This window comes from Symphalangus syndactylus, chromosome 18 (genome assembly GCF_028878055.3).
Source record: "Symphalangus syndactylus isolate Jambi chromosome 18, NHGRI_mSymSyn1-v2.1_pri, whole genome shotgun sequence".
In the NCBI taxonomy this organism is placed as follows: Eukaryota; Metazoa; Chordata; class Mammalia; order Primates; family Hylobatidae; genus Symphalangus; species Symphalangus syndactylus.
This window is the reverse complement of record NC_072440.2, coordinates 92,031,551-92,049,366: the sequence shown is the minus strand read 5'-3', so window position 1 is coordinate 92,049,366 and position 17,816 is coordinate 92,031,551. Positions and strand designations below refer to the sequence as shown.

Sequence of the window (17,816 nt, the reverse complement as noted above, 5' to 3'; positions counted from 1 at the left end):
GGGAGCCCGTGCTGGTGCTGTTCGGGCTGGAGCAGGGAAGTAGGTCCCCCTGTCCCACCTCACCTGCTCAGCTAGGGACAGACTTTTTTTTTTTTGAGACAGAGTCTTGCTCTGTTGCCCAGACTGGAGTGCAGTGGCACAATCTCGGCTCACTGCAACCTCCGCCGCCCGGGTTCAAGCGATTCTTTTGCCTCAGCCTCCTGGGTAGCTGGGATTACAGGTGCCTGCCACCACACACGGATAATTTTTGTATTTTTAGTAGAGATGGGGTTTCACCATGTTGGCCAGGCTGCTCTTGGACTCCTGACCTCAGGTGATCCACCCACCTTGGCTGCCCAGGGACAGACTCTACAAAGCCCCTGCTAATTGCTGTATGCAATATGCTGTTTGTGAGGGGAGGGGCAGGGGGGCCGGGGAGGAGTTGTTGTTGTTTTGATTTTTTTGAGACAAGGTATCACTCTGTCACACATGCTGGAGTTCTGCAGTGACGTACATAATCACAGCTCACTGCGACCTCTGCCTCCTGGGCTCAAGTGATCCTCCCCACCCAGCCTCCACAGGCACATACCACCATGCCTGGCTAATTTTTGTATTTTTTGTAGAGATGGGGTTTTGCCATGTTGCCCAGCCGGTTCTTCTACACATTCTTTGAGCTACTTTAGCTGTGTGACTTCAGGCAAGCAGTAACCTCTTTGCTCTTTAATTTGTTCCTCTATGAATTGGAGAAATACTAGTACCTACCTCAGAGAGTCAAAAGCATTGAATAAGCTAAGTCCTCCATAGGGCCTGGCACACACGTGTAAGTGCTGCCTACATGCTAGTGATGCCGTGGATACCCACAGTGGGATTCACTGGGAGAGGCAGATAGACTCATTTTAGGCAAGTTCCTAAGCACTCTGACATAATACATATAAAACACTTAGCACTTTACCTGGCACAAGGTAGGACCCTAGAAATCATAGAGAAGTTGGAGATTCTAAAGCCCCCAGGGGAGAATCTGGGCTGGGTTCTGAAGAGATCCCTGAGCTCACCGCCGCCAGGATGTATAAGTCACAGTGTTATGTCAGCGCTCACACCTGTGTGTAGCACATGTGCACGCACCTTCATGCACACAGGTGTGCCTCACCTCCAGCCCCAGGATGCACATGCAAATTCACATAACAAGTGAGTAACTGAGTTCACTCAACAGAAGGTGAGAAAGTGACTTTGCATTCCCTAGGAATGGGACAGATGTTGCAAAGGGACAGCCCCTAGGGCTGCTTTTGGCCTGTAGAAGTGTTTTGCCTGTAAACTATTTTATTTTGTTTTCTTTTTTTTGTTTTTGTTGTCCCCTTATGCTATTTTTGTTGTTGTTGTTGAGATTGAGTCTCGCTCTGTCACCCAGGCTGGAGTGCAGTGGCACAATCTCGGCTCACTGCAACCTCCGCCTCCTGGGTTCAAGTGAGTCTCCCGCCTCAGCCTTCCGAGTAGCTGGGACTACAGGTACCCGCCATCACACCCAGCTAACTTTTGTATTTTTGTACAGATGGGATTTTACCATGTTGGCTAGCCTGGTCTTGAACTCCTAACCTCAGGTGATCTGTCTGCCTTGGCCTCCTAAAGTACTGGCACCCAGCCTACATTATTTTAAAAAGCAGATTTCCATCGGAGAATTGCATGTAAGAATCAAGATTTCTGACTTTTCGGCCAGGTATGGTGGCTCACGCCTGTAATCCCAGCACTTTGGGAGGTCAAGGCAGGTGGATCACCTAAGGTCAAAAGTTTGACACCAGCCTAGCCAACATGGTGAAACCCCGTCCCTACCAAAAATACAAAAATTAGCTGGGTGTGGTGGCAGGAGCTTGTAATCCCAGCTACCCAAGAGGCAGAGGCAGGAGAACCACCTGAATCCAGGAGGCAGAGGTTGCAGTGAGCCAAGATCGCACCACTGCACTCCAGCCTGGGCGACAAGAGCGAAACTCCGTCTCAAAAAAAAAAAAAAAAAAAATTCTGACTTTTCTGGCTGAATCGGAAGAGCTAGTATGCTGGACCCACATCCAGTCAAAGCAAAGACCAGCGGAAGCCACAGTCACAGTGTGTGTCTTTCTAGCTGGTCCACTACCTGCTGGGCCCTGCAGGGATCTGAGTTCCAGAGCCCTAGCACGGCGGTTGAGTGTGTTCACTCTAACATCAAACCGTCTGGATTTGAACTCTGGCCTTGCCGCCCTCGACAAGTCATACGACCTCTCTAAGCCTCCCTCCCTCCCTCCCTCCCTCCCTCTCTCTCCTTCTTTCTTTTTTTTGTCAGAGTTTTGCTGTTGTTGCCCAAGCTGGAGCGCAATGGCGCGATCTCAGCTCACTGCAACCTCCACCTCCTGGGTTCAAGTGATTCTCCTGCCTCAGCCTCCCGAGTAGCTGGAATTACAGACATCCGCCACCACGGCTGGCTAATTTTTGTGGTTTTAGTAGAGATGGGGTTTCCCCATGTTGGCCAGGCTGGTCTTGACCTCCTGACCTCAGGCGATCCGCTCGCCTCGGCCTCCCAAACGGCTGGGATTACAGGTGTGAGCCACTGCACCTAGCCATGCCTCAGTTTCTTTACCTGTAAAATAGGTATAATCTCAGTACATTCCTCACAGAGTTGTTACAGGGGTGAAATGAGACAACATGTAAAGTGCTTATTAGTGCCTGGCACTCAGTATTTCATAAATTTTCAGCTATTGCTGCTATTACTGCTTCTGGAATCAGCCCCCAATTTCAAGATCGTAGCCAACCTCTACAGAGATTGGAAGGGACCTTCTTTAACGGACACAGCTTGTTTTCCCCAGACCTCACCTTGCCATCTGATTATCTCTGGAGACCGCCCTGTGGTACCTGGAACTGTCTCCTGGGAAATCAGAGTTCCTGTGTGCCTGCATGCTGGCCACCCAATCCCCTGGCACACACACTGTTCCCTAACTGGGAAAAACACTTGTTGACACAGAGCCCTGTGAGCTGCCATGGAGTATCAGATTTCCCATCTTTCTTCTGAAATCCCACAGTGTGAAGTGTTGGTAATGCTGAAAAGGAAGGTCTTTCAATGGGGATGCTGGGTAAGGTAAACCACCTTTGAACTAAGGATCCCACTTCCTGTCTGAGATGGAAGACAGACCCTCATTCAAAAGACTGAGCGCTAGAGGAGCAGGTGAGTGCAGGGGAGGGCACCTGAGAAGGTGGGCACCTCTGAGGACAAGTATGGCTTATCCAGGTAGAAGCAAGGGAAGGTGCCCCCAGCAGAGGGCACATAGCGTGGACAAGACAGGAGAGGCTGGAAAGTGCCATGTTTTACTGGGAACCAGTCTTGGGGCTTATGTTGGGAAGGTGGGATGAGTGGGGTCCTGGAAGGCTGGGAATGCTAGCACTGGGTAGTGGTCCTGCACCCATGGATGATGGGGGCCCTCTCTAATGAGAAGGCATCTTTCCTGCACTTCTCCTGTTCTGGCCAGGAGGGCCTGGGCCACTGTCCTTTCCTCTGCACAAGCCCTCTTTGCTGAGGAGACAAGCTGGGGGTGAAAGCCTGAGCCGCCCGCCAGAGAGTCTCTTAATTTCCTCATCTCATTCATCCATTCAGCCATCCATTTATTCATTCGTCCAAACCTTCCTTAGAAAATAAGTTTTATTGCTGTTTTAAGAATAAAATTAGGCCGGACGTGGTGGCTCATGTCTGTAATCCCAGCATTTTGGGAGGCCGAGGTGGGCAGATCACCTGAGGTCAGGGGTTCAAGGCCAGCCTGGCCAACATAGTGAAACCCCATCTCTACTAAAAATACAAAAAATTAGCCGGATGTGGTGGCGGGCACCTGTAATTCCAACTACTGGGGAGGCTGAGGCAGGAGAATCGCTTGAACCCGGTAGGCAGAGGTTGCAGTGAGCCAAGATCTCGCCACTGCACTCCAGCCTAGTGACAGTGCGAGACTCCATCTCAAAAAAAAAAAAATAACAATATTTGCTTGTCATAACAAATCCAAACAGTACCAAAGCATGTAACATAAATCTTGAAAGTTCCTGTCCCTTCCCTGCTTCCCAGGAGTAACCTCTGTTAAAATTTTGTTACAGATTCTTCCAGATTGTTTTCCATGTATACACAATTGCATGTGTGTTAACATTTATGTTAACAATGTATATTGGGTATATTTCCAAATCAGCACATATAGATTTATCTCATTTTAAAAAAAATACAACTAATACATGAACACATTCAGGCTACTAAAAATTTAACAATATAGAGGCATATGGAGGAGAAAGTAACCCCTTCCCCATTTCTCTTCTCCTTCATTTCCTCTTCACTCCTCTCCACACTTTGGTGTGGGTGTATTCAGAACTTTTCCTATGCATTTGCATGAAGAAATAATACTTACACAGATACATGATTGTGTGTATGTGTTGTTTAGAATCTTCTGCCACTTGCCTTTTGACCTAACAATATGTCTTAGAAATGTCAGTGTCTGGTGGTTCATGCCCATAATCCCAGCACTTTGGGAGGCTGAGGCTGGTGGATCACCTGAGGTCAGGAGTTTGAGACGAGCCTGACCCAAATGGTGAGACCCCCGTCTCTACTAAAAATACAAAAAAATTGGCCAGGGATGATGGCTCATGCCTGTAATCCCAGCACTTTGGAAGGCCGAGGTGGGTGGATCACTTGAGGTCAGGAGTTCAAGACCAGCCTGACCAACATGGTGAAACCTTGTCTCTACTAAAAATACAAAAATAGCCAGGCATCATGGCAAGCACCTGAAATCCCAGCTACCTGGGAGGCTGAGGCATGAGAATCACTTGAACCCGGGAGGCGGAGGTTGCAGTGAGCTGAGATTGCACCACTGCACTCCAGCCTGGGTGACAGAGAGAGACCCTGTCGCAAAAAAAAAAAAAAAAAAAATTAGCTGGGTGTGGTGGCGCACGCTTGTCATCCCAGCTACTTAGGAGGCTGAGGCAGGAGAATAGCTTGAACCTAGGAAGCGGAGGTTGCAGTGAGCTGAGATCATGCCACTGCACTCCAGCCTAGGCAATGGAGCGAGACTCCATCTCAAAAAAAAAGAAAAAAAAGGATAAAAAAGGAATGTCAGTATCTACAGATAAGACTCAATCTTGTTAGTGGCTGCTTGGGATTCTCTGGTTTGGCTATACCTTGATTTATTTAACCATTCCCCTTCTGATGGGTGCCATTTTTAAAGGCTTTGCTGTCACAAACAATACTGTTGAATATCCTCACGTGGACTCCGTCCCACAGCTGACAAACCTTTCTTAGAACAGAAGTGGCCTGGCTGCCTTGGAGGAGATTCTGAGACCACTGCTACGTTGCTCTCCCCAGACGCTGTGTCTCCATGGTCCTTTGGATGCTCTTAAATTGCAGCGAGCGCCCACTCCCAGCCAGGGCCTGGGGGTGCATGCTGTCCAAGGCAGGGCCCTGCCCTGGAGCAACTGCAATCTTTGAGTCCTATGACCAGATGGTTCAAGAGCCAGAGGCCCCAGTCCTGGGTTGCAGGGAGGAGTTCAGGGAAGGCTTCCTGGAGGAGTTGACGTCCAGGCAGAAACCTACCTGCTGAGTAGCAGTTTGTCAGGCAGAGGAGCAAGTGGGAAGGGCTGCTCAAGCTAGAGGAGGACTTGGCCAGCTGAGGCCCTGAAAGGGCCAGGGACGTCTATGTACCGCTGAGTAATGGTGTTCCCTAAATGCTCAGGGCAGGGGCTGAAGGGAGTGGCAGTGGGCGGGGCTGACAGGAAGCTGGAGCAGCCGGTGAAGGCCTTAACTGCCAAGCTAAGGAGTGGGAATGTTGCCCGAGGCAAGCAAGAGGCCTGATTACACACCTGAGGAGTGAGCCATAGGCTGGAGGGGAGAAAGGACCGGTGCCTGGGGATGGAGGCTGGGTGGGAATTCACACCTGGCAAGAGCCCACCAGGATCCAGGCCCTGTGTAAGGAGAGGCCCCCTCTTCCTTTCTTCCTTTCTTCTTTCCCTCTTTCCCTCTTTCCTCCCTCCCTCCCTTCCGTTCCACTCTCCTTCCTTCCCACCCTCCTTTCCTTCCTTCCCACCCTTCTTCCCTCCCTCCCTCCCTTCCTTACTTCTTCCTTCCTTCCATCCTTCCTTCCTAAATTAATAGACCTTTTTTTAAAGAACAATTTCAGGTTTACAGAAAAATTGAGTCATAAGTACAGGGAGTTCCCATTGACCTCTCCCCAACCTGCCACACACGGTTTCTCCTATGGTTAACCTGTTGCATAGGTGTGATACATCTGTTACAACTGACAAACCAGTACTGACATGCTGTCATTCACTAAAGTCCTTCATTCACATCAGACTTCACTCTTGATGGTGTACACTCTATGGGTTTTGACAAATGCATAATGACATGTCTCCACCATTACAGTAGCCTACAGAGTCTTTTCACGGCCCAAAACATTCCTTGTGTCCTCCTACTCATTCCTCCCTCCTCCCAACAACCCCTGGCTGCCACTGATCTTTTTACTGTCTTTATAGTTTTGCCTTTTCCAGAGTGTCGAATAGCTGCAAACACACAGTATGCAGCCTTTTCAGATTGGCTTCTTTCACCCAGTAATGTGGAGTTAGGGTTCCTCCCGGCCTTTTCATGGCTTGATAGCACATTCCTTTTTCTTGCTGAACAATATTGTGTTGTATGGATGTACCAGTTCATCTATTTCTGAAGGATATCTTGGTTTGTTCTGAATGTTTAGCAATGATGAATAAAGCCTACATAAACATTCAGATGCAGTTTTTTTATGGACAAAGTTTTCAACTCATTTGGGAAAATACAGTATTTGTCTTTTTGTGGCTGGCTTATTTCATTTAGTGCAGTGTCCTCAACTTTCCTCCATGCTGTGGCATGTACCCTTTCTTTTCAAGGCTGAAAAAAATTTCATTGTATATAAACACACACCACTAGCTATTGACTGTTTTAATATGATCCTGCTTTCAATTCCTTTGGATGTATTTCAAGAAGTTGGGATTGCTGAATCACATGGTAATTCTATTTTTAATTTTTCAAAGACGCACCATACTGCTTTTTGCACAGAGGCTTCACCAACACTTGTTATTTCTTTGTTCTTTTTTTTTTCTTTCAGTAGCTGTCTCAATGGGTGTGAAATGATATCTCATTGTGGTTTTGACTTGCATTTCCGTGATGATGAATGATGACGTTGAGCATATTTTCACATTCTTCTTGGCCATTTATATATCATCTTTGGAGAAACGTCTATTTAAGTCCTTTGTCCATTTAAAAATCACGTTATTTTTTGTTGTTGTTGAGTTGTAGGTGTCTATGTATTATGAATATTAACCCTTTATTATTTACATATTTGCAAATATTTTCTCCAAGTCTGTAGATTGCCTTTCCACGTTGTTGTATGTTTCCTTTGGTGCACAGACATTCTAAAGTTTGATGTAGTCTCATTTATTTAGTTTTGCTTTTGCATGTGTTTTTGCTGTCATAGCCAAAATCACTGCCAAATCCAACATCATGAAGCTTTCCCCCTACATTTTCTTATAGAGTTTCACAGTTTTCGGTCTTATGTTTATATCTTCATCCATTTTTAGTTACTTTTGTATATGATGTAAGGTAAGGGACCAACTTTTGCATCACTTGTTGCAATGACTTTTGTTTCCTCATCAAACGGTCTTGGCACCCTTGTGGAAGATCACTTGACCATATATGCGAGGGTTTCTCCCTGGGCTGTCTATTCTCTTTCTTCAGTCTGTATGTCTGTCTTTATGCCAGTACCACAGTGTTTGGATTACTGTAGCTTTCTAATAAGTTTTGAAATCAGGAAACATGATATCTCTGGTTTTGTTTGTTTGTTTGTTTACTGCTTCCTTAATTTCTTTAATGGTATTGATCTAGTCAAGTTTCCCACTCTTCTTGAATCAATTTTGGAACTATATATTTCCCTAGAAAATTATTTATTTTGCTGGGTGCAGAGGCTTACACCTGTAATCCCAGCACTTTGAAAGGCTGAGGCGGGAGGATCGCTTGAGCTCAGAGGTTTGAGACCACACTGGACAATGTGGTGAAAACTCATCTCTACAAAATTACTAAAAATTGGCCAGATGTGGTGGGGCACACCTGTGGTCCTAGCTACTTGGGAGGCTGAGGTGGGAGGATAACTTGAGCCTGGGAGGCTGAGTTTGCAGTGAACTGTGATGGTGATCATACCACTGCACTCCAGCTTGGATGACAGAGTGAGACTCTGTCTCAAAAAAAAAAAGGAAAGAAAATTATTTCATTTGATTTTTAGTTTGTAAGTAGACTTTTAATATAAATTCTCTTATAATTAAAAATCACAATTTTATATCTTCTTACTGTTTGTGTCTTTCATCTTTTTTGTTAAATTCAAATTTTCCAAAAGCATGTCTAATTCATTATTTTTAACTGGTCAAGTTTTTGTGAGTGTGTGTGAGTTTGTTATTAATTCCTTCTTTCTGCTTTCTTTGTAATTTTTTTTGTTCTTATTTTACTAGCTTCTTGAGTTCATTTATCTTCAGATTTTCTTGACTAAACATTTTCTTTAAATAACCTTTGGCCTGAATCCCCAGGTTTTTATATATGTCTGTCATTGCTATTAATTTGGAAATTAACCCATAATAGTTTGTTCCAGATTAGATTAGCTCTTTAAATGAGGAGTTACTAAGAAGAGTATTTAAAAAAATTTCTAGACTGGGCATGGTGGCTCATGCCTGTAATCCCAGTACTCTGGGAGGCCTAGGCGGGAGGATTGTTTGAGGCCAGGAATTCAAGACCAGCCTGGAAACATAGCTGTCTCCAGGTCTCAAAAAAAATTTTTTTTCTAAGATATATTTCTAGTAACAAATATATTTATATTTTGAAGACATATGCTTTATTAATAAATATATTTCTGTTTCTAAGATAGTTTTGCCCTCCCTTTCTAATTAAATTGCATTCTATTCAGTGAATGTGTCCTGTATGATTTCAGCTTTTGGGGTTTATTAGGCTCTTCATTATGGCCTAATAAATACAAAGCAAAATATTTGGAATTTGCGTACTCAACTGTTAACAACGATTAACTCTTGGGAGGGGAATGAAATTGAAAGGCAGAGACAATGAGGAGAAGCTTTTTGTTTGTTTTTATTTTGTTTGCTTTTGATTGTTGGGAAGTTTTTTTACTATAAGAATTAGCTCAAGTATAATGGTTTTCCTTTTTTTTTTTTTTTGCATGCAGCTGACCAGCCTACCAGGTCTTTTATGCAGTTCGACATACAAGGTGACACCAAGGTAAGACGAATGAAGTGCCAGTTTGGGTGCCTTCATCTCCCTCCCCTGGATCCTGATCCTGTGACTGCCAAAACCAGAAGGCACTGGGGTAGGGTGCTTGATCATGGGGAAGGCTGTTGTTGTTCACCCGGTAGATGGGAAAAGGAAAAGGTTTCACTTCTTCACAATTTGAATGACATCCTTGTCCTCCAACGTATGGTCTTTACCCACTTTCTGAGGACTGTGTTTCACAGAGAGACCCCAGACCAGAGCATATTTAAATTCTTTGATAAGATTTTTGTGAATCTTCATGCAGAAATCCCCACTGTGGTCCTGGAGTAAGGAAGCACCACTGGGGATGTGTAACCTTGTAACTGCCTTTGGGTTTGGTGTAAATTCTCACTAGTTTCAGATAGTCCCAGATCTTTTCCAATAGGTCATCAAAATTCCAGTGGTGATGGGCAGAGATGGGTACACAGCGAGGCACCTTATAGATGCTATCCAACTCCTCAATGGAGATTTGGTCAATCTTATTTAACACATAGATACAGGGGATATAAACTCTGTTTCCTTCCACCACATCAATGAGGTCATCAGCTGCAGCATTACTGCGTAGAGTCACATTGGCATTGTGAATCTTGTATTCGGCCAGAATGCTCTTCACAGCTTCAGCATCCAGCTCACTCTGTGGGCACGTGGCTGTGAGATAACGCCGCCCTTGTCCTTCTTCTTAAAGCCAGTGTTGGGGGGCGGTGGTTGCTGTTCAAGTGAATGCCAAAGCCTTCCAGCTCATTTTCAATTATCTTCTTATGTCCCAAAGGTTTCAGGATATCCAGAACAATCAGGATCAAGTTACAGTTTCGGCCCACTGCAATGACTTGATGACCTCTACCTTTCCCATCCTTGGCATCTTCAGTAATACCTGGGAGATCCAGGAGCTGGATTTTGGCACTTTTGTATCTGATGACACCAGGCACATTGGTCAGAGTAGTGAATTCGTAGGCTGCTACCTCAGAATATACCCCTGCCAGGTTACTAAGCAGTGTCGACTTCCCCACAAATGGAAAACCAACAAATCCAATTCAAGCATCACCTGCTTGGGCACATCAAAACCTTCTCCTGGACCTCCACCACCACCGCCCTTTGGAGTAATGAGTTCTCGACGAAGCTTAGCAAGACGAGCCTTAAGCAGCCCTAAGTGGTGTGCTGTGGCCTTGTCGAGTCCGAGCCATCTCCACTTCTATCTCCGCGATCTTAGCTAAGGTGCTGCTCATTGTGGTGAGTACCCTGTGGCCTCCACACTGACTGTCTCCCTTCACACACCTGCGGGCAAACTAGCTCAAGTATAATGGTTTTCAAAAGTAACTCAATGAACTTGGGAGTGTAGGCCTCTGGGTACAGCGGCCCACAGACCCCTGAGAGCACCATTGTATGACAGCTCTTCACCGAGAGACACCGCCTTTAAAAACGCACTTAGGGCCGGGCGTGGTGGCTCATGCCTGTAATCCCAGCACTTTGGGAGGCTGAGGCGGGCAGATCACGAGGTCAGGAGTTCGGGACCAGCCTGACCAACATGGTGAAACCCCGTCTCTACTAAAAATACAAAAATTAGCCAGGCATGGTGGCGTGCGCGTGTAATCCCAGCTACTTGGGAGGCTGAAGCACGAGAATCACTTGAACCCGGGAGGCAGAGGTTGCGGTGAGCCGAGATTGCGCCACTGTACTCCAGCCTGGGCAACAGAGCGAGACTCCATCTCAAAAACAACAACAACAAACAAAAAACAAAACAGAAAAACGCGCTTACTTCCTACCGGCTTTACAGTGGTGAGCATTACCTAAGCACGTAACTTCAGGCTTTGGGGTAAAGAGAGGGAAACACACAGTCTGGCCTTCCAACAACTCACAGTGTGGGTGGAGAAACGTAAGAAAACAAGCCATTGCAATAATTAGCCATCACCGCCATCCTGACCTTGTGCCTGGAGGAGCTGTCTCTGGAATCTGTCTAGGGAAGCTCCAGGGCTGGCTGCAGGAGACGGGGAGGAACTGGCTGGCCAGAGACAGGGGCAGTAGGGTTGTCAGATTTAGCAAATAAAAACAGAATGCCCAGTTAAATTTGAATTTCAGATGAACATTTTTTTTTTTTTAGTATAAAATGTATAATTATGTCCTATGCAATGTTTGGGATATATTTATACTAAAAAATGTAGTCGCCCCACCTGTGGTTTTAGGGCCGACTTGTTCAGGAAGGTTAGAGGAAGAGCAAAAGAAGGTTTGGTGCAAGATGATAGGTTCGGTTCCGGACATGTTTGGGGAAAGGGGGCTAGTGGCCACGTGACTGGAGATGTGGGATTCCAGGCTGCAGGATGTCAGGGCTGGGGCTTTAGGGGCGAGGCCTGGGGTCAGCGGTGGTAGGATGTGATGGGATGTGCCCTGTGATGAGGCTGCAGGCGGTCGTACATGGCGGTGGAGTGGGATGGGTAGGGTTCTTTCCTTGTTCGAGAAGGCAGGGTGTGTCTAAGCAATCCTGTTTAGAAAGATCAGCTCCAAGTAATTTAGACGAAGAAACTTCTGGAGCTGGACGGATCCCCCAGGGTGCGCCGCGCCTGGACTGGGGAAGGGCCCCGGACCCGCGGCGCAGGGGAGGGCTGGGCCGCCAGGGGGCGCTCTCGGCGGGCCTGGCGGGAGTCCCCCTTGGTGTCTCCCAGGAAGCTTTGCAACAGCCCTGCTGGATTAGGCCCCGATGAGCAAACTGAAGCCCGGGAGGGGAAAGGGCGGGGGGGCTTGAGGGTGTCACCCAGGCGGGTCAGTTGCTTTTTTTAAAAAAATTATTTTTATTTTTTTTATAGGGAAGGCGGGGGCGTCTCGCCATGTTTCTCAGGCTAGCCTCAAACTCCTGGACTCAAGCGAGCCTCCGCCTCGGCCTTCCAAAGTGCTGGGATCACCACCGCGCCCAGCCAGTTTTGCAGCTTTCTAAGGCCGCCCCCAGGCCCTTGCCACCCTGCCCCGTGAGCCAGGCTTGGGCCGGTGGGGAGGGCTCTAGGTCACCTGGTGGCTGCCTTTGTGTCTACAGCTGCCTCTTCCTGTGACAAAGCTGCCTCTTTGTCTTCCAGGTCCCTTCTCTAGTTTTCTACCCTACTCTAGAAGAGGGTGGGTATTGGAATATAGATGAAGCTGTGACCCTTCCAAACTCTGTGGGGTGACTCCCTCCCTCCTCTGCTCACAGGTGCCCTCCAAGCCCAGACTCCAGTGCTCAAACCAGAACTGACTTTTGAAGGAGCAGCGCAGAAGAGGACTCCCAGACAACCCTCCTCTTCTCCAGGGCGAGCCCATACACGTGCTTTTGTCCTCATCCCTGCCATAGGAAGGGGCCCACCAGGTGTGACCCGGCTTTCCAAGGCTTCTGGCCATAAAAGGCCGGGGGTGGGAATAAAGCAAGAAAGAGATGAGACTCCGCACTTGTCAGGGGGAGCCCCTCAGCTCTGTAACTGGCACTGCTAACTCCCCTGCCTCCAGTCCCTCTCTACTGCTGCTCTGCCAGCCTGTGCTGGGTCCTCCATACCACTGCACTTGTCACTCCCCTGCTCAATAATCTGTGATGACCCCTATTGTTAACTGAAGCATTGCTTGTATCAAGAATCTTATTCTGTTTCTCCCTCCACTGGGGTGTGTGCCTCTTGAGGGCTGTATCCTCAGCATCAAGAATACTTGACACTGGCCGGGCACGGTGGCTCGTGCCTGTAATCTCAGCACTTTGGGAGGCCAAGATGGGCAGATCACTTGAGGTCAGGAGTTCAAGACCAGCCTGGCCAACATGGTGAAACCCCATCTCTACTAAAAATACAAAAATTAGGCTTAGGTGGGCATGGTGGGCCACGCCTATAATCCCAGCTACTTGGGAGGCTGAGGCAGCAGAATTGCTTGAACCTGGGAGGTGGAGGTTGCAGTGAGCCGAGATTGTGCCGCTGCACTCTGCACTCTAGCCTGAGTGACTGAGCAAGACTCTATCTCAAAACAAACAAACAAAAAATGAAACCTGACACAAAGTAGTTGCTCAATAAATAAGACTATGAAAATGCACTGGCTGCTGCACCCACCTTGCTCTCAATCCCGCAAAGCCATCCCCTCATCCTCTTCATTTTACCTTTCCCTTCCAAGCCCAAGGCACTGATTAGTTTTGAAATCTTGATTCCTGTCTAGATTTAAAGGCTTTGAGTTAGGAATTACTTTTTATCCCCCCTGCCTAGGGCCTCATGCCCTCTCAAAAAACAGGTAAGACCAGCCAGACACAGTGGCTCATGCCTATGATCTCAGCACTCTGGGATGCTGAGGCAGGAGGATCACTTGAGCCCAGGAGTTTGAGACCAATTCAGGCAACATGACAAGACTCTGTCTTTACCAAGGAACTTAAAAATGAGCTGGGCACAGTGGTGCATGCCTATTGTCCCAGCTACTCAGGAGGCTGAGGTGGGAAGATCGCTTGAGCCTGGGAGGTTGAGGCTGCAGTGAGCTGTGATCGCGCCAGCGCACTCCAGCCTGCGTGATAGAGTGAGACCCTGTCTCAAAAAACAAAACAATACAAAAGATAAGACTGAATGTTCTCCATATGGTCCTATTTGGTCATGGAATGATTTGTGGTGGATTTTTCTCCACTCTTCAACATTCCTTCCATAACCTGTGTCTGGCCATGAGCTACATGCTGTTTACACAGAAAAGATATGATCCTGAACTGGATGGAAGGCTTCTGCTCAACTATATGGGCACCGAAATGTGTGCTGAGGGAAATCACACATGATCTTCTCAAGCAGCTTTTGACTTCCCTCAGGATCCTAGATGGCCATGTTCATAAAGAATTATTGGCCAACATCCTATATCTTCTGACTATGAAGGTGAAAACGTGTGCTTTTTGTAGAGTTGGGTGAGACCCTTGTTTCTGATTTCTGAATACCTACTGCTTTGAGGAAGCTTCCATCATCCTAACTTTGTTGTCCAGACAGAGGTTGAGAGGGAAAGGTTTAGAAGGCTAATAGGCAAATCTTTCTCAGTTCAATGCCTTCCTTGCTATAAGCCAAGTTGGCAGAGCTTTATTAAGGAGTGTTACTGTGGCTTCCTTCAAACTTGATGCGTCAGTTGGATGGACCCTTATGGAGGGCTCTTCCTCACTTGGCTACAACTATGGCTGAACTCTCAAAGCAGACATTTATAAATAATTGGACGTAGCTACTTATTTATTTATTTTGAGATGGAGTCTCACTCTGTTGCCCAGGCTGGAGTGCAGTGGTGTGATCTTGGCTCACTGCAAACTCCGCCTCCCGGGTTCAAGTGATTCTCCTGCCTCAGCTTCCTGAGTAGCTGGAATTACAGGCGCCTGCCACCATGCCCAGCTGATTTTTGTGTTTCTCTTCTGAGACGGAGTTTCACTCTTGTTGCCCAGGCTGCAGTGCAATGGCTCGATCTCAGCCCACCACAACCTCCATCTCCCGGGTTCAAGTGACTCTCCTGCCTCAGCCTCCTGAGTAGCTGGGATTACAGGCATGTGCCACCATGGCTGGCTATTTTTTTGTGTGTTTTTAGTAGAGACGGGATTTCTCCATGTTGGTCAGGTTGGTCTCGAACTCCTGACCTCAGGTGATCTGCCTGCCTTGGCCTCCCAAAGTGCTGGGATTACAGGTGTGAGCCACTTCGCTCAGCCTAATTTTTGTATTTTTAATAAAGACGGGGTTTCATCATGTTGGCCAGGCTGATCTCGAACTCCTGACCCCAGGTGATCTGCCCACCTCAGCCTCCCAAAGTGCTGGGATTACAGGTGTGAGCCACTGCGCCCAGCCTGGAGGTAGCTCTTTAAATCAAACACCCAGCAAAGAATTGACTTATTTGCAGGCCTGTTCTTTTACTGAAGCATAACCATAGCATCAAGAGGCTTCCAAACTGGTGAAAATCATGCAAGGGATGGGGTGAGAAATGGCAGAGATTAGTTGATGGTCCCGAGCTACTCTGACCTCCACAAAACCTCAGCAGCTTCTAGGTCTCTAATATGCTTTTGTGTGTGTTTGTGGAGATATACCAAGATTTTCCATCACAATGTCTTTGATTTCCTTGCTTTTCTCTCCATCCTGGCAGCTTGTATACATCAGGGCAAATTTACATATGACTTAATGATTTATCTGCAACTTGAATCGAGAGTTTTGATCATTTGCAGAAACATAAACGATCTCCAAACCATGTTTTGAGGCTGCATGTAACCAAATTTTAAAAATGAAAACTTATTTTAACTAAGTGATGCGCGGGAGTTGCTTTAGTAGCTAACGTGTACCGAGTACTTGCCATGGCGCTTCACGTCTATCCTCTTTAATCCTTACAATCTCAGCAGATCACCATTTCCTTGACTTACACAAGGAAACTAAGGCTTAAAAGATGAAACCACTTACCTACTAGATATGAAGCTAGTGTTTGGTACCTGGGCAGTCTAATTCTAGAGCCCAACCTCTGAATCATTACTTTCTGATGCCCAAGAAAGTTTGAATCAATCTTTCTGTTGTTGGATTTTCTGGTAAAAACTGGAAAACCTGCTAGACAAATTCCAAAAGAGCTCTGACATTTGAATCAATTTTAATCCAGCCAATTGCTTTCCCTTAAACTACCAAATACAAGACTATTTCACCTGGTTTTAATTCTCGGTAAATATATTTTTTAAAAGTTCTGTGGCACTTCTGCCTCTGCTGAGGTGGTGCCAGAGCCAGTCATGAGTTGCTTCAAGTTTATCGGTAAGAGGAATGTTCTCCCAAGTCACTGGGTCTTTCTGATCAGTCCAGGGTGTTGCTCACCAAGGCCACAGGGCCCAGGACTTGCGCTCTCCGGCTTTGAAAGGGTTGAAAGGGCCACTCAGTGGAAGAGGGCGTGGGAAGGTTTCTGGGTGCTGGTAATGTTCTGGTTCTTCATCTAAATCCTGGATTCATGAGTATTTGTGAAAATTAACAAGCCGTACACTTATGATTTTTGTGCTCTTTTCAAAAAAAGAGTTCTATGAATGGAACATGGTAGAAGCTGGAGAAACTGCCTACAGGAGCTATCTTGGGCTGTCTTGTCCTATATTGTCTTAAGAGTTGGCCAGGCCTGGTGGCTCATGCCTGTAATCCCAGCACTTTGGGAGGCCGAGGCAGGTGGATTGCTTGAGCAGGAGTTTGAGATCAGCCTGGACAACATAGAGAGACCCCATCTCTACAAAAAATACAAAAAGTTAGCCAGGCATTGTGGCATGAGCCTGTGGTCCCAGCTACTTGGGAGGCTGAGATGGGAAACTTGTTTGAACCTGGGAGGTTGAGGCTGCAGTGAGCAGTGATGGCACCACTGCACTCCAGCCTAGTTGAGAGCCAGATCTTGTCAAAAAAATAAAAATAAAATAAAAACAACAAACATACTCCTCAGCCACAAGGTTCTGTGGGAAAGTCAGGATAGGACCCTACAAGTAACGAAGGTCCAGCCCAGTCCTGGCCTCACTCCCCTCTGCAGTGCAGTGCTTAGAACAGCCTCCTAGGGGTGAGCCCTGACTCCTGAGCACTCTTCCTGCTCAGCTCCCTGTTTATAAACAAATTTTCTAATCTCTACCAGGCATGTTAAGCTAGATACTTTTAAGTGAGGTAGGGAAGGTGGACAGTGAATAGGGCTCCTTTAGGGGTTTTTGTCCCCTGCTGCTTTAAAATCTTCCGGAGAAAGTGTAGTCATGAGGGCATATAGTCCCAGGTGAATTTAGGAAACTGCTTTCCTTAGGTTGTTAAGCCAGGGTGCGAAGATGTGGTATTTCCTTGTTAAGACCTTTTAAATTTCAATACAATGTGAGGTAGTATGTCAATAATCGAAGAGGGTTGCTCAGAAGAGACCCAAACCAAGACAAAGTTAAATTTCAGGAAATACAATGTGTATGATGACATTTTTTTCCCACTTAGCTTTACGTAGGTTTCCATTTTGGAGTCTATCAAATTGTTCTGGCTTTTTTTCTTTTTATAGCTGTAGCAGGAATCGGAAAAACACGAATGGTATTAACAAGCAATTCATTAAGAATTAGGTTCCAGGCCGGGTGTGGTGGTTCACGCCCCTAATCCCAGCACTTTCGGAGGCTACGGTGGGCGGATTATGAGGTCAGGACCTCAAGACTAGCCTGGCCAATATGGTGAAACTCCATCTCTACTAAAAATACAAATATCAGCTGGGTGATGGTGTGCGCCTGTAGTCCCAGCCACTCCAGAGGCTGAGGCAGAAGAATCACTTGAAGCTGGGAGGCAGAGGTTGCAGTGAGCCGAGATCGCGCAATCGCACTCCAGCCTGGGCGACAGTGCGAGACTTCGTCTCAAAAAAAAAAAAAAAACAACAAAGAATTAGGTTTTTGGCCAGGCATAGTGGCTCATGCCTGTAATCCCAGCACTTTGGGAGGCCAAAGTAAAAAGACCACTTGAGGCCAGAAGTTCAAGACCAATCTGACCAATATGGCAAGAATCCATCTCTTAAAAAAAAAAAAATAGGTTCTAGGTATCTTTTTGTATATTCTCAATTCTTAAAATTAATGAGTTAAGTAGTAGTATCCCTTGAT

General features: G+C 46.6%; 1 non-coding gene and 1 pseudogene across 1 annotated transcript; both read right to left on the bottom strand.

Moving 5' to 3' along the window:
• Positions 1 to 9,357: 9,357 nt before the first annotated feature.
• LOC129467968 (developmentally-regulated GTP-binding protein 1-like) lies at positions 9,358 to 10,529 on the bottom strand (annotated as a pseudogene).
• A 5,241-nt stretch (positions 10,530 to 15,770) lies between these two features.
• LOC129468691 (U7 small nuclear RNA) lies at positions 15,771 to 15,832 on the bottom strand. The gene has a single exon (XR_008652770.1). It is a non-coding gene; the product is annotated as a U7 small nuclear RNA (small nuclear RNA).
• Between the last annotated feature and the right edge of the window lie 1,984 nt (positions 15,833 to 17,816).